This window comes from Sinocyclocheilus rhinocerous, unplaced genomic scaffold (genome assembly GCF_001515625.1).
Source record: "Sinocyclocheilus rhinocerous isolate Xijiao unplaced genomic scaffold, SAMN03320098_v1.1 scaffold936, whole genome shotgun sequence".
Taxonomy (NCBI): Eukaryota; Metazoa; Chordata; class Actinopteri; order Cypriniformes; family Cyprinidae; genus Sinocyclocheilus; species Sinocyclocheilus rhinocerous.
The window spans coordinates 597524-613644 of record NW_015662583.1 but is presented as its reverse complement, the minus strand read 5'-3'; the positions used below and the strand labels follow the sequence as shown (position 1 = coordinate 613644).

At 33.8% G+C, this 16121-nt stretch overlaps 1 long non-coding RNA gene across 1 annotated transcript; it reads right to left on the bottom strand.

Annotated features, from left to right (window-relative positions):
* Nucleotides 1–5240: 5240 nt before the first annotated feature.
* LOC107728125 (uncharacterized) lies at nucleotides 5241–10187 on the bottom strand. The gene is made up of 3 exons (XR_001638434.1): nucleotides 10097–10187; nucleotides 8533–8610; nucleotides 5241–5712 (listed from the first exon to the last, which is right to left on the bottom strand). It is a non-coding gene; the product is annotated as an uncharacterized LOC107728125 (long non-coding RNA).
* Nucleotides 10188–16121: the final 5934 nt, after the last annotated feature.

The window sequence follows — 16121 nt, the reverse complement described above, 5'->3', positions numbered from 1 at the left end:
CCGAGCCGATCGACAGGTGAATGATTGCAACTGGTGTGCATAAGATAATATATCGATGTTTGATCTAAAGCAACATACTGAGCGCACGTGACGCATGCTGTGTGATGATTTATGCAATAAGAGCCACTGTATTTTATACAAAATCTGTTTGCATTCAATTAAGGCTGGCAAACTTGGATGATGGTTAACTTCATGATTAACTTTGTTGTTGTGCTGCTTCTCCCATTTGCTCTTTTTACATTGACTATCACTCTATATAGACTCATACAATCAGATACAACAATCATTTATCAAATATTTATACTGATAAATTGAACATGCACTTAAATGGAATGAGAGGCTGGATGCTTTCCTATTGAACTGTCAGCAACTGAACTGCAGTGCTCAAATTTCAAATATAGTCAATTAAGCTACAAACTCAATGTTTCCTTTTTTATATGATTGCAGCTCATCATATTAATGGAGTGTTTCAGTAGTTAGCAGTAAACCGGTTTCCTCACCTGAATATGTTCGTAGATTTGTGATGGATCTTTGGAATGGAAATATGGATATTTTATTTGTAAACATCATATTTTTCGCTTATTTCAGTTAATGTAATAAAACTAGGGAGCTGAGCCAGTAGTAGTGCTCACAGTGTCGCGTAAACATGACTGAAGACGCGAAAAGAGGCGGAACAGACGAACCGATTCAACCGAGTGAGTCTTTCAGGCTGGAACCGCTCCGATTGATTCAAACTCGTGACTCCGATCATTCAGTTCAAGCGATTCACTAGCAAAAACCAGATCAAAAGAGCCATTTTCGAATTTCGACATCGCTTGTAATGATTTTAAAAAGCACGTAGTGATGGTGAAACGGAGCTTTTCGAAACTCCGAATCAGTTAAACCACTGCGTCGCAAAATGATTCACTGCTTCGAAGCGCTCGAATCGGATCGCGAATCATTTGATTTAGATCAGGACACAGGGGGTTCGCGAATCTTTCTTTCTTTCTACATTACAAAATATCAAACCATTAAGGCAGTACAGCTATTAAAACAAAAAATAAATTAAAAAAAATAAAGTATACACAAATACAACATTCCTTAAGAAAATTAACCGTGGTTTAACTATTGTCAAAGTGCAGTAACCATGTTTTTGTATAACCACAGTTTTACTACAAATACCATGGTTGTACTATGGTAAGTGTAGCAAAACCATGGTTAATTTATGGTTACCCTGGTTTTACTATAGTAACCATGTTTTGTTTTCTTTCACTTTAAGAGGACACACAGGATGAATACAAGGAAGCAGGTTTCACTGCTTCAGGATGAACAGAAGTTCAGATAGTTTCCATGTATTCGTCTAGATCAACTCTGAATAAAGAAAAGAGAGATTTAGAGCCAGATTTTTATGCATGAGAAATTTAGCTAGCAGGAAACACAAACTACTTAAGTTATATTTTCCTATATTCTCTTTCGATTACTCAAACAATCCAAAGAAAACATGTTTAAAACAGAAAGAAAAGTCACTTACAAAATGAGATATTTTATTGTAGCCCAGTTTGTGCTGATTACAGTGTTATTAAACTTTAGACATTCAAATGTTTGTAAGCAACTGAAAAAAGCACAAATGTCATGGCATGTCAAAACTTTTCCAGGGCCCCAAAACACCCTCGACCCCAGAGGGTTAATGAACATGAATAAATCTGACCAGAATGTCTCTGTGTACAAAACAAGTGAATGAATCTTCCTCAGAAGAGACAAAAACAACAGCTCACTTCAGTGTCTGACTTGTATTACATAATTACGTCCATAATTACGTTTGTAGTGCAAAGAGTTTTAGAGTTTACTGCACTTTGTTATTCTAGTTATTTATAGTTTACACTCTAAAAAATGCTGGGTTAAATATAACCCAGCGCTGGGTTATATTTAACCCAGCATTTTTTAGAGTAATAGCTTACTTTCGCATTTCAAAATAAGGTGGATGGCAACCATCTGAAATGTCACTGCAGCTCATTGTAGGCCTATTTACCATGTTTTTATCAGACACCATCACAGTACCATGGAACCATTTCGACGGTACACGTACATTTGGAAAATGTTAAAAAACAATTTGATAGCATCACTGTACCATAGTACAGCCACAGTCATTTTTGCACAGGATTTAGATGCACGGATATTAAATTTACACGACTTTTGAGCCAAAGAGAACATGTTCCGCAGGTGATTTAGTGACAGAAACATTCAGCAGAAACGGTCTGTAATGGAGCTCGTGGGGTGAATGTTCTGTTCACATCGTCACAGAGCAGTCATATATTCACAGCGAGCATCTGAGCGATCACTGCACCCGCGAGGCCTTTCTGAAGCTACATTTACAGCAGGCTCAGAGAGTCACAGACAGACAGATGACACACGCGACGCTCATTACCTCAGAGTCTAATCAAAAAAAGATTGGGAAGTTTCTAAAGTTCCCAATGTTAAGACTGAAACTAGAGTTGCATGCGCTGAAGAACATGTGAGAGGTGTTTCTATAAAATAACAATCAACCTAGCAACCGCATAGCAACACCCTGGCAACACCTGCAACATCACGTCAGCATCAGATGCGTAAATGCAACAGCCTCAGAGAACAGTGTTAGTTATAATATAGTGAGGATATAGTGCCTTAAGCTCAGGAGAGTCCAGCTAAAGCAAGAAAAAACCTGTGAGAGATACACAGCTGGAGGAGAAAGAATGTAAAATTGAGCAAGACAGGGAAAGTAACTTGCAGATTAATACGAATATATTAATGTTAATTAATTCGTAATTTTAACGTTTCATAAACGTCATTATTTGGTCAGTCTGATTAGTCTGATTTGTAATTAACTGCTGGAATTGACTCTAATTTGAACCTTAAAAACCACCATAATCCGACACACATCATCTATATATTCTGACCCCAGCCATATCGCATATTTCATAATATCTCACATATTTTATATTATAGATAAAATATATATAAAATACTTATATGCACTATATAAATTAAAATATATAATATTTATATTATATATTTTCATTTTATATCACAAACATTATATATACACAATATCAGTTAACCTGTTTTAACTGATCTGTTTTATATGTAATTTAAAAATATTTATTATAAAATATGAAATATAAATATATTAAAATAATCAAAAACAATATTAAATCACATTTGATGTAACACATAATTTAAAAAAATTTTTTATATATTTTTTATATTATAAACAATGTAATATAATTTATATTTAAATGTATTTAAAAATGTAATAATTGTAATATGTAATATCAATGTAATGCAATATCATTTATATTTAAATATATTTAAAAATGTAATATAATTTCATATACATATATTAAAATAAAGCAAGATATTAAATCACATATAATGTAACAATTTTATATTATATATTTTTATTTTATGTAAATTATTTAAAAAATATTTAATTAAATATAAATATATTAAAATAAACAAGATATTGCATATGATGTATATATTATGTATATATTTAAATTAACATTTAAATGTTTTTATGTATTACTTATTTACATATATCATCAAGTATTTTTGATCTGTATGTCATGATGATTGTCAGTCACTAGTATCTGACTGCAGTGAAGCTCATCTCTCTCTCTCTGTATCTCGCCATCTCTTTTTCCCCGGTATCCTAGAAACCAGCACAGCTACATGCATTTACTCACTGCTGAGAAATATGAGATTACAACAATGTAAACTGAAAAAAAAAAGAAGTACTGAATGATGAATAAAATGAAGCACTAAGAGAAAGACAAAACAACATCTCATGCAACAGGAACAAGAGTAAAATAAATGTCATGTAATGCGTGATGAGCTGTGTGAATGACTGCCGTTCTAATGCATGAGCTTTAATGCTCATTATCATAAAATAAACCTCATGTCAAGCTGCATGTACCCACTTATTACATAGAAACTTATGACATCAATCAATTGCCTGGTTAGCAATCACTTATACGGTTTAGTGTAATTATATACAAAAGTATTCCAGAGAGCCATGCAATATAATACTAATTCATATAGTTAATGTTTTAGGTGGATTCTAACTGGATTAAGTGTCTGATCAAACAGAGATGATATTTACATGAATAAATATTCCTACACACATGAGCAACTGAGTCTGAAGATATACTATGGAGTCAATTCAATGCCACATATATTTCCACATTAATTTAAGTATTGCAAAAGAAAAAGTTTTGCAAACGAAAATGAAAGTATTAAAAAAAATAAATGTGCTTTTTGCAAACAAAAATAAAGAATTGCAAAATATAAATGAAGTATTGTGAAAAAAAAAGTTTTGCAAAAAATAAATGAAACAGCAAAACAATGATTTTGCAACATTTTTCATGGACATAGCTACTAATTTATTTGTAAGGTTGCTTTTATTTTGTGTTTCATGGCTGGTTGCTAGGGTGTTCTGGGTGGTTGCCAAGAGGTTGTTTCTTCTGGAGTGTGGCTGTGTGGTTGCCAGGAGGTTACTAAGGTGTTCTAGCTGGTTGCTATGTGGTTGCTAGGGTGTTCTGGGTGGTTGCTAGGGTGTTTCTGGGTGGTTGCTTCTTCTGGAGTGTTGCTATGTGGTTGCCAGGAGATTGTTTCCTCTGGGGTGTTGCTATGTGGTTGCCAGGAGGTTGCTAAGGTGTTCTGGGTAGTTGCCAGGAGGTTGTTTCCTCTGGGGTGTTGCTATGTGGTTGCCAGGAGGTTGCTTATGTGTTCTGGGGTGGTGCTATGTGCTATTTGTCAAATCAACAAATTATAAAATTACACTATATTTTAAAAACTTTCAAAGGAAATGTAAGCAGTACTTGTCTGTGCAAAAGTAGCTGCCACAATGCCAAGTTGCTGAGTGGTTGCCAGGAAGTTGATAAGGTCTTCTAGGTTGTTAGCAACCTCCTGGCAACCACCCAGAAGACCTTAGCAACCTCCCGGCAACCCCGTAAAAGACCTTGGGTGATATGGTGGTTGCCAGGAGGTTGCTAAGGTGTTCTGGGTGGTTGCAATGTGTTTTCTTCCTGTCTGGTGTGAAATGCATCTGCCGTGATCTTCTGTTCTGTAGATGCGTCTCGGGTTCCGCCTTCATTGTGCGTCTTTTTTCTGCTCCAGCAGGTGAAATGCTGCATCTGATCACTTAATAAAGTCCTCAACAACACACACGATTTGAGCACAAACACTTCAGGACAACGCATAAAACATAAAAACACTCAGCTGAGTCTCATGATATTTTATTCTATTCTGTACATATGTAACTTCATACATCACATTAACATCAGGCACAACTTAATTAGAAGCTCGTCTGCGAATCGATTTGTTGCACGCCACACAATCTATTAAAGTCACAGTGACGTCTGTTCTTCATGAACACTCCTGCATTGCTTTTATAGGGAAAAGGAATGTCGTACATTTTTGATGGTCAAATGACTCACTTTAAAACAAGCAGAACAGAGAACCGCTGCTCTAATAATTCAACCATTTTCCATCAGTGGATCTGAATGGTTTGGAGACATTCACATGTATCTGTTTTTGATGTACTCGCGGTACATGAGCACGTCCTCCTGACACAGAGTCCTGACCCAGCCACGACCCGTCTGAACGTGACACTCGAACACCTCGCGGCTCTGGATGTCCACCTCTGGAGCAGAAACCTCATAGATGCTGTCTGACGGGAACAGAGACACCGGAGCGCTGCCAGGAAAAGCACAGGGGGAAAAAAACACAGAAATGATATTGAAATTTTTTAACAAATACTATAATATTAAACACAATTTAATTCAAATAATTGAATATTAAAACATTTTCATTAAAAAAATATGCATGAATAATTTCAAATGATAATTCTAATCTAATCTAATTTAATTCTAATAATTGAATATAAAATAAAACTACTTTTTTAAAACTTAAAAAATTGCATTATAACATTTAAACATCCTATAATTTAAAATTATTGAATTCTAATAATTAAATATTAAATAAAACTTTTTAATTTAAACAAATATGCATGAAATTAGATAAACATATTTGAAAATATTATAATATACAATTCTAATAATTGATTTTTTTTTTTTTAAATATGTCTAAAATTAGATTAAATTGAATTCTAATAACTGAATATTACATTTTTATTTTGTAAAGATACGTATTAGAATAAAGATTTTCCAAAACACTGGAATATAAAATTATTTAATTCTAATAACTGAATATTAAATAAAACATTTTTAATATTTAAAGAGATATGCATGAAATTAGATTCAAAATACAAACAATAACAATATAAAATTATTTAATTCCAATAAACATTAAATATTTTTAAAAAAGAATAAGCAGGAATATATATATATATATATATATATGGTGCTATAAATATGTTGTGTATTGAGCAAAATGAGCAAAGGTTACAGTGATACTTAATTTAAATACATATTAACATAAATACTCTCTTTTTTTTCTAATAACATCATGCAAAAGCGACAGCTGATGAAAATAAGCCTTTTGGCTAATTTAAGCACATTTACTGAAATTATTATTAATGTACATCATTTCTTTATAAATAAATGAATGAATAGATAAATAAATAAAAATATTTTAAAATGTTGTTTAATATGCATCTTTAAACAACAACCCAATCTCTTGTCAAGCCTTCACACTCATCCAATCTAAAATAAGAACAAAGAGGCTCGTTTTCTCAGACACTTGCAGAAAAAGGCTTCCCAAAACAAAGTTACTGGGTTAATCTTTTTCACGTTTCCTTGGTTGGTAGATGCACCGGGGACCTGATTATAGCACTTAACACCTGGAAAAGTAAGATTTTCATGATATGCACCTTTAAAGTGTATTAAAATAGAAACCATTATTTTATATTGTAATAACATTTTGCAAGATTACTGTTTTTTTTCTGTATTTTTGATCAAATAAATGCAGCCTTGACGAGCAGAAGACACTTCTTTACTCAAGTCTTACTGATCCCAAACTTTTGAACAGCAGTGTATATATAAAATTTTAATATTTTATTTTTCTCAAATGATCAGAATATTGTCTTATTTAAATGACAAAATCACTTTTCTATTAGTTTGTCTGCTTGTTTCACTCATGCTGCTGATTCAGTTTCCTTCATCTTATTATCCTACTTCCTGAGGAAGTTACAGCAGCGCGTGTCCATTTGAGTCTCACACACACTCAGACAGGAAGCATTACATCATCAGACGAGTGTGTGTGTATGAGAGATTCGGCTCATCCTACATTCGTTCATCTTAAACCTTCACTCACGTTCCTGTGAAGCCTGGATATATATAATACAGCACACTCATAAAGCATTATAAACATTCAGAAAGCCTCGTGTGTGAAAACCAAAACCACAGGCGTCAAACATCAACACATTTCACTGTAAATCATCTGTAAAATAACCATTATAAGGGATCGTACATTATAAATAACGCAAAGATATATAAACAGACTCCACAGGAAGCATTCATTAATATTTGATTCATTTCCAACAGTTGCTTCTCTCATCATAATGTAATATAATGTAGTATGTATCATATATTTGACTTTAACGACACACAAAGTGGATCACATTTATACACAAAGACATACACACACAGACACACACAAACACTAGGGGTTGAACGACTTCTGATTTTTTGAAGTCGACTTTTATGTGATGAAAGTCGGGTCGAGGTCGACTAGTTGCTGATGACGTCATTAATGAACAAATAAGTCTGGAGCTGTGATAAACACCTTGTGCACAGCTATGGCATATGACACAGCGCTGCCCACATGGCTGTTGCTCCTATAACAGCTTTTTTTATCAGTTCTTTTGTCTTTAAGTCGTTATATTTCTCACAGATTCCGTGATTTGTGTGAGTGTGTGTGTGTGTGTGTGTTCACATAGCTAATGTGACAAAAGTCACCAAGTGTCATCTCATTCCGATGAACTGTGGAATTTAGTTATTAAGAAAAATATGCTTGAACTTTTCAGTTTCTAAGCTATTTTATTGAGAAATCAAAGAACAGTGTTGACAAAACATTTCCGCACTGAATGATTCTGTGCGTGTGATGTACGAGCTACTCTCTGAAGCCTATGTTTGTGCATTACAGTGCAGCAGCGCATTAGATTAGAACGGCGATTAACTTACCTGTACAACAAGCTGTTTAAAACGTGCATTCTCCCGTTCAATTTCGAGCATCCAGTAATATAATCACACATGTCTTGTGGAGCGCTTTCAGAGTATGCATTTATTTGTCATTTGAACTGTTTGGAAACGGAGCGTAAATGTGGAAGTCCTTCAAAGATTTCTTATCCTGTTGCGCCCTCTATAGGACCAGCGACTAGTCGACGTCAAGCTTAAAGCGTCATGGCAGAGCATTGAAGTCGACTAGTCGGTGCAACCCCTAACACACACACACACACAAGAGCACACGGTATGACCACACACATAGTACAAAACACAAACATCTAAAATACACGTTTGACCTAATATATATATATATATGTTCTCACACACTCACAGGCTGATGACGGCGTCTAATTTCTTCATATCGTCACGTCTCTCCACCTTGTGCTGGTTCTGACCCAGATGAGCAAATCTATAAACACACAGAGATAAAGAAGCATCAGTAAATGAACAATCAGCAGAATCACGTAATCAGCAGCAACAAGTCATTTCAACACTCAATTCACAGATCAAAGCAGCTGCAACAAAATCCTCAGCACGCGAATCATGACATTTAACGGATATCAGATACTGAAATTTCTGAAAAACGTGGATAAAAGGGTGACGCGTTTCCTAGAAACGTCTGCAATGTGTGTGTGTGTGTGAGTGAGTGAGTGTGAGAGTGAGTGTGTGTGTGTGTGTGAGAGAGTGAGTGAGTGAGTGTGTGTGTGTGTGTGTGAGTGAGTGAGTGTGAGAGTGAGTGTGTGTGTGTGTGTGAGAGAGTGAGTGAGTGAGTGTGTGTGTGTGTGTGTGAGTGAGTGAGTGTGAGAGTGAGTGTGTGTGTGTGTGTGAGAGAGTGAGTGAGTGAGTGTGTGTGTGTGTGTGTGAGTGAGTGAGTGTGAGAGTGAGTGTGTGTGTGTGTGTGAGAGAGTGAGTGAGTGAGTGTGTGTGTGTGTGTGTGAGTGAGTGAGTGTGAGAGTGAGTGTGTGTGTGTGTGTGAGAGAGTGAGTGAGTGAGTGTGTGTGTGTGTGTGTGAGTGAGTGAGTGTGAGAGTGAGTGTGTGTGTGTGTGTGAGAGAGTGAGTGAGTGAGTGTGTGTGTGTGTGTGTGAGTGAGTGAGTGTGAGAGTGAGTGTGTGTGTGTGTGTGAGAGAGTGAGTGAGTGAGTGTGTGTGTGTGTGTGTGAGTGAGTGAGTGTGAGAGTGAGTGTGTGTGTGTGTGTGTGTGTGTGAGTGTGAGCGTGAGTGTGTGTGTGTGTGTGTGTGTGTGTGTGTGAGTGTGAGCGTGAGTGAGTGTCTGTCTATTTGTGTAAGATATTCCCGATCACTGAGGTCAAATCCCATGATTCCATGACTGAAAGAGGACCACGTGACATGAGATCTGTGCACAATTTACATTTATATTTAATCATTTAGCAGACGCTTTTATCCAAAGCAACTTACAAATGAGGACAATGGAAGCAATCAGACGAACGAGAGAGCAACAATATCCAAGTGCTGTGACAAGTCTCAGTTAGTCTAGCACAGTACACATAGCTAGGTTTTTTTTTTATAGAATGGAATAGAATAGAATAGAATAGAATAGGTAAGTGCTAGTATTAGTTCGTCAGGAGCTGGCGCGAAAATGATGTCTTTAGACGTTTTTTGAAAATGGCCAAAGACTCAGCTGTTCGATATGAGTCTGTTTCAATAGATCCTATTTTTTTTTTTATAAATTATATTTAAATTACATAGTTCAACACTGATAATAAATCAGCATATTAGAATGATTTCTGAAGATCATGTGACACTGAAGACTGGAGTAATGATGCTGAAAATACAGCTTTGATCACAGAAATAAATTACAGTTTAACAGATATTCACATAGAAAACAGCTGTTTTAGATTGTAATAATATTAAACTATTTTTCCTGTATTTCTGACCTGTGGTATATGAGGATGTCTTCATCCGGCGGGATGGCCAGCAGGTTCAGCCCGTATGTCTCTCTGACAGGCGGCAGCCGCTGCTGAGGCAGGTCCTGTAAGGTCACACAGGTCAAAGGGTCAATGAGGTCAAAGGTCACACACAGACGGCAGACGGAGTTCAGCATATTAGAATGATTTCTGAAGATCATGTGACACTGAAGACTGGAGTAATGATGCTGAAAATACAGCTTTGATTACAGAAATAAATTACAGTTTAACAGATATTCACATAGAAAACAGCTGTTTTACATTCTAATAATATTTCACAATTTTTACTGTATTTTCTGATCAAATAAATGCAGCTTTGGTGAGAATAAGAGACTTAAAAACAAAAAAATCTTAATGTAAACTGTATAATGTTATTGTATAAAACAGTGTATGTCTCTTTCTGTATGTGTTTTAAAGCAGCATAAAGCCGTTTACAGTCGGTCCAAACACATTAAACTCTGAGAAGTGAACTGAAGGGGCCCCCCTCACTAACGAGCCGCTGTTACGTAACCGGCTGAAGGTTTGACGAGTGTGTTTGTACGGGTGTTTCCCTCCGGCGGCCACGCGTTCTGTTTTACTCGTATACATACTGATTAAACTCAAGACGTGACTAATGCGACGTTTCACACGCACCAGAGTAATTACAGTGTCGCAGGTAATGAGGTTTTCATGTTTAAATATTTCATCAGCTGTGGCCGTCGAGTTTATCCCGCCGTTTGCACGCGACAAAGGCGTATGTGAGCGACGCCTTACACGTGAGCCGTATGAGAAATGAAGTAACACGAGCAAAAAACAGACATGAGAGAACAAAAACTCTCAAAAGACAGACTGAATACTTTTGGACAAAAGCCTTGCGTCATTTCAAATTAAACACACTTGCCGATTTGGGTGAATCTCACAGAAGCATGTCCAGGCCACATTCACACCAAAAACAGAAGGAAAAAAATAGACAGACTTAAAACTAATAGAAAAAAAAGATTAAATGAAAAGAAAATGAAAGATTTTTACAAAGAGAAAAGCCAAAATAAGAAAAAAGGATAAAAATGGAAAAAATAATAATAGAAAGCTTTTTCCAAAAAAAAAAAAAAAAAACAAAGGGAAAAAAAAAAAAAAATGTTGTTACAAAAGAAAAACCAACAGGAACAAAAAAAGAACCACAAAGATAAAAAAAAATATAAATAAAAATAAAAGCCAAAAATAAAAAGCATGTTTTCTCCAAAAAGAAAAATGGAAGAAAAATAAATAAATAAACAAAAAAGGGGAAAAAATAAATTACAAAAAACAAAAATAAACAAAACTAAAAACATAAAAAAGGAAAAAAATAAATATATTAAAAAAATGATTTTTTTCCAAAACAAAAAGCCAAAAGACAACAGAATGAGGCCGAATCGTGTCAACGCTTTGGGTGAATCTCAGAGAAGCATGTCCAGGTCACATTCACACCAAAAACAGTAGAAAAAAAAAAAATAGACGGAAAAAAACTAATAGAAAAAAAGAGAAAAGAATAAAGGTAAAAAAAAAAATTATAAAATGAAAATGTTATTATAAAAAATAAAAAGATTTTTACAAAGAGAAAAGCCAAAATAAGAAAAAAGGATAAAAAGGGAAAAAATAATAATAGAAAGCTTTTTCCAAAAAGAAAAAAAAAACAAAGGGGAAAAAACTACAAAAGAATAAAATAAAAAAAGGGGAAAAAATGTAAAAAATAAACAAAACATTTTTTTTCCCAAAAAAGAAAAACCAATAGAAAAAAACTAAAAACATAAAAAAAGGAAAAACGGGAGAAAAAAAAAAAATATATATATATATATAAAAAAAAAGCCAAAAGAAGAAAAAATATTAAAAGGGGGAAACACAAAAAAATTCCAAAAAGCAGAACCAAAAGAAAATAAATAAATCAATAAATTAGTGCTGTCAATCGATTAAAAATTTTTACTGATCAATCACACATTTTTTTCTGAAATTAATCGTGATTAATCTCACCTAACATTAAAGTTTTTAAATATATTTAATGTAGCTAATTTAAATATTCAAATTAATGTAGAAACAACAAAAACAGTATATTTTTAATATTTGTTTGATGGCATCTTTTTTATGACTGAAGGCGAGTATCACTAATGTCTCTATGAAATAGTTTTTTTCCCTAATATTTAGCCATTGACTATAGCCATTGAATTTGATCAATTTTATCAATCAAGCCATTCAAAATGATCAATTTTAACATTTATTAGACTTTAAAAAATAACAACTTCTAATTTAAGTGATTTTAAAACAATCTTCACATAAACCCATTATAATAAATGTCATATTTAGCTACCTGTGTCCTTCAGCAAGTAGGAAATATACAGAAATTGAATAAAGTTATCAAACACTAAATTCTACATTAAATATAGATGAATCCTTACAGCTCTTTTTTCTTTGTTCTTTGACGAACAGCATCACAGCAGCTGGTTATGAGGTTATTCTGGCTGCTATTACTTTAAGAGCTGCTGCTGCTGAACATGACGCGGATCTGACGCGCATCGTAGTTTCTCATAACTCTTTACCTTTTCTGACCCTCTTCAGCTCTTAAAGTCTCTATAATGAGCTGAGGAGTTGAATCGGGTGTGTTAGATGAGAGAGACAGTGCTGGGCTGCTCCAGGACAGTTTGGAAAACCACTGCATTTCAGAAACATGTTCTTAAATCTGACTCATATCACAAATACTTACAGGCAGCTTTCATCGTCTTTTTGTTAACTTCATGACTTAAGTGACGACATAACTACCACATTGCATGCGCTTTAATATGAAATGATATACAGCTCGTGCCGCCGCATTTGTGCAATTGAAAAACACGCGCTACAAGCACAGTATACCGGCTGATTGATATGAAGATATTTTAACGTGTTAAACTGAAAAAATTAATCGCCTGCATTAACGCGCTAATTTTGACAGCACTAAAATAAATAAATAAATAAATAATGAAGTAATTGTCATCACAAAGCTCATAACAGTCATAACATCTGGCCTCTGATTCTCTATGCTGAATGTCATGTTCACGTGTCTGTAACTGCTGCTTGCAGATCTTTACTACCGTTATTAGTGCAGGAGACCTTGACTAACATTAAGAGGAATATGAATACTCAGTTCTGCTCTCCTGACATACACAACAACCTCTGTCTGTGTGTGTGTGTGTGTGTGTGTGTGTGTGTGTCTCCATGGCAACAGGTCAGTGTGACTCTGACAAACAATCAGAGGACTGAACCGGAGCTGGATGACGCTTTCATTCATCCTCATTAATATTTCCATCCTTCAGTTGGGACCTTCCTAATTTCATGCACTCGCAAACACCAACATCATATATATTCATACATTAATGCTCATAAATAATGATTCATGAACAATCACAATTAAACTACAGTATACACTGCAAAAATGATTTTCTTGCTCAGTATTTTTGTCTTGTTTTCTAGTACAAATATCTAAACATTTATAAATCAAGATACATTTACTTAAGAAGCAAAATAAGATATTTAGCCTTATTTTCTGTAACAAGAAAAAATATCTATGAGCTAAGAAAAATAATCTTGTTTTTCCTTTTAATTAAGTTTAATTTTCTGTATCACTGAAATTTTAGTATTTTTACTATTTTTGTATCACTGAGATACTGTTATAGTTTTTTTTCTAATATTTGGAATAATTTTTTATTTTCATATTTTCAATTTTTATTTTAGTTTTAGTTCTAGTTATTGGAGTACATCAAGTTAAACTAAATGAAAATGGAAATGTTGCCTTGGTAACTAGCTGAAATAAAACATAAAAAAAAAAGAAAGAAAAGAAAAGAAAAAACTTTGGGAAAAAATAAATAAAAAATAAAACCATTACTTTAAAGACTTCGGAATATTCATTTACAGATTTGCGCTGTGCCGCTGCCTGCAGCGTCTTCACACACATACGAAACTTACTAGAGAAGCGTGAAGTGGGACATAATATACCTCTGTAAATAAATACAATTTAAATTCACGTCTCGCACACTTACATGCCCTTTGTATGGAACATATACGCTCCCTTCAAACTGGAATCATGGAGGAATATCCGGTAATGTCCACTTCGCAGGGCACTTACAGTCAAATATAACAAACGTCTGAAGCAATAAGAGAAACATACAAAATGTGCAGAGCGGGGGTACGCGAGGACTGGAATTGAGAACCGCTGCTTTAAAGAGCCCTGAAAAGTAATTTTTTGTTAAACTTTTAATTAAAATGTTGTTAAATTGTATATGTTTCATGATTTCAATAATTAGACATATTTTCCATTACTTAAATTCAACCATTAAAACAGACTCCAATAAATAAATAAATAAACTGAATACAGAAAAAAATAGAAATAAAGTCAAATAAAATAAAAGAGATTTCATAGGGCCCTAAAATATGTTAGAAATGAGTGGCTCAAGTTTATTTTGATCAAGTGTCCTGATCATTTCAGTGTGACCTGAACAATTTGAGCAGCACAAGGAGAGGAGAGACTGTATTAATATTATTCATTAAAGTCCTGAGCGTTCATTCATCTCTCATCCATTAAAATCCCTCTGTTCTTCCCTCAATCCCTCATTCAGTGTCTCTCAAGGTAAATAAACCCAAATGGCCTTGTTGGCATGGCAAAACGGCAGAAACCTTGAGTCACACGCACCCGAGAGACAGAGAGAGACTTTGACTTTAAAATTTCCTTTATTAAATCAAGGATATTTGGGATCTGTTAATAAATATATATATATATATATATATATGTATATATATATATATACACACACATACATATATATAAAACATAATCACACAGTTTTTCGGTTTGTGTGGATGCTGAATGCATGAGAAACATGCAAAAATAAAATAAACAAATACACATAAAATACATCTAAAAATGATAAATAAATAAAAAAATTTAAGTTGCATTTACACTAAATGCATTAGAAACCGCATTTAGGTTTTAGAAATTAGAAATTTCACAAAATTTAAAAAAACAATATATATATTTTTATGTTGCATTTATGTTGTTTATACAACTGCTGAATGCATTAGAAACTGCCAAATGTGAAATATGCAAAAAGATAAATAAATAAAATAATAAAATTAAATCTAAAAATATACAACAGAAATATATACATAATAAAAATAATATATGTATATTTTAAACGTTGCATTTATTTTGTTTATTCAGCTGCTGAATGCATTAGAAACGGCTAAATGTGAAACATGCAAAAAACCATGTATATATATATATAAATTAAATATATAAAATCATTAATATATTATCAAAATAAGTATCAAAAAACTAAAAAAAATATAGATAAAATAAAAAAAAATCTATAAAAATTATGTATAATTAAAACGTATCAGGTCGGTATTGAAAAGTAAATTTCACTGTAAACTGTAACAACCAATCACAGCGCACCATTCCACGCACTCTAGACAGTAATGGCGGCACTTTGAATACACCCGGCATCCTAGTTTTCCTCATCTACTTCATACTTTGTTATCAACAAACAAACTTAGGGCTGCACGATAAATCGCATGTGATTGTCGTGCACATCTCATGACTCGTCAGTAAAGCCGGTTCTGTGATTAGTAGTAAATCTCCATCACGTGCTTTCAGATGGAGCGGCATTTAATACACAGAGCCGTAGATCACTGACAAGCTATGCAATATCGCGTTCATAATCGCAGATGAGTCGCATTCGATTATGAACACGATATTGCGTAGCTTGTCAGTGTGTTTTTATTAATGCCATTTATGTTTTTGGTAATACAGCGTATAGCACTAGTCAACTAAATGAATGTAACATGGCAAAGATGAATGCACTTTTGGAAGTTGAATGTAAGGGAAATGTCATTTTGGAATTTCTGTGGTCTAATGTGATGTTGTTCATGTTCTTGTTCATGATGAAATCTTCTTTTATTGCTGTAATTAATTTATAGCATTAACAAGATGACCCATTGAATTCATTTTGGGAGCGAT